Source organism: Etheostoma cragini, chromosome 19 (assembly GCF_013103735.1).
Source record: "Etheostoma cragini isolate CJK2018 chromosome 19, CSU_Ecrag_1.0, whole genome shotgun sequence".
NCBI lineage: Eukaryota > Metazoa > Chordata > Actinopteri > Perciformes > Percidae > Etheostoma > Etheostoma cragini.
The window spans coordinates 1,655,284-1,656,757 of NC_048425.1; the positions used below are offsets into that span (position 1 = coordinate 1,655,284).

At 41.2% G+C, this 1,474-nt stretch overlaps 1 protein-coding gene across 6 annotated transcripts in view; it reads right to left on the reverse strand.

Moving 5' to 3' along the window:
* The window catches only part of LOC117962052, a 68,168-nt gene that overhangs the window by 20,891 nt on the left and 45,803 nt on the right, over positions 1–1,474 (reverse strand). The window contains exon 1 of one of the 6 annotated variants that reach the window (XR_004660551.1): positions 980–1,165. The exons of 4 other annotated variants lie outside the window; for them this stretch is intronic. The gene's annotated coding sequence lies outside the window, so the exon portion shown is untranslated. Of the gene's footprint in view, positions 1–230; positions 391–979; positions 1,166–1,474 lie in introns of those variants that run through there. One more of the 6 variants, XR_004660552.1, reaches the window with a different exon arrangement.

Genomic DNA, 1,474 nt, shown 5'->3' on the forward strand with positions numbered 1-1,474 from the left:
CTGTGGTACTTATTACAGGACAGAGAGAGGACATATACAGTCTGGTGATACTTCTTCCTCTGTGGTACTTATTACAGGTCAGAGAGAGGACATGTACAGTCTGGTGATACTCAGCTGTTACTACACCGACTGTTTTGTTGTTTCATTGATGAGAGAAAACTTGATTTAAAGGTTTCATCATAACGCTGCAACATCACAAAATGTGAGAAAGTTCAATAATAACATCCTACCTGTTCATGTGTGTTTGCAGATGTTTGCCAGCTGTGTAACCACAAAACTCCTCCCAACGTGCAGGAATGAGGACGAGCAAGTTAGGATGAAGTTTTCTGGAAACTTCCCGCTGAACAACTTTCTGTCTGCATGTCAGTCAGCAACACATTCCCAACAGCTACAGTGATGTAGTTCTGTCACAAGATGGCGCCAATTAGGTAGTAGAGCTTTTCAACTGAGGAAGAACAAGGAAGGAGTGTTGTCAGAAGGGAGGACAGTGACCTTGGTGAGCGTCTTTCTGGTTATCAGAGAAAGCTGCAGAAAGTTAGAGGTTGGTCTGGGATGGGGGTGTAGTCTACGTGATACTCAGGTATACGCAGTATACCCATAAGAAGGAAGGTAAACAAAGAAATATAGTCTGACTGTTTTTTAATAACAAACATAGTTAGATTTCCTCCTGCAACATATGAATAATTTTCATAAATACATAAGTTATTATCTGGATCAACTCACATCACTAACGTGTTCAAACTGAAACATGTTGACAGCATTACCATTTAATCACCTGGACAATACACTTCATATAACTACTAACATTAATAACTAGTATTGGTATTTATAATATAATCATTTTGCAATAGCAGAACAAATCTGTCTTTAATATCAGAATCAAATAGGTCATTGAGTATTATTAATAAACTTATGTTGGAACATCTGAAAGACTTTAGAAAGCAGAGCCGAGGACAGCATCAGCTGTTTGAGTCCTTACCTTGAGTTGATCCTTCACACAGAGCCTCAGCTGGACTGGTAAGAACTCCTAAAAACAGCCCGGTCACTACAACTACCAGATAAGGAGCCTGGTCCAGACCGGGAGAGGGACACTGGCAGAAGACACGTCCTCAAGAACAACTTTAACTACAATCCCCCAAAGTAGATAAAAACAGGAAGAAAGTCCAATCATGTGGAGTCTCTGTCTGGGAGTCTCTGTCTCTCTCTCGTTTCACAAAGTGTAGCGGGGCGTAGGCTACATGTGTGCATGCCTAACATGTCAGCTGTTTGGCTCAAACTTGGAGCGGAAGTTGTCGGTACACGATCCGTCCTGCCTACACGATCCGTTCTGCGCATGCGCAAGATTTGTTGCAAAAATCCTTGATTATGGGGCACATTTCCTTTAAAAATTGAATACAATATCTGGGATATTTATGCGATGAAATTGCGGGCACTTGGAACAACTGCGGTCTAATGAAAAAAGGAATGTGTTTGT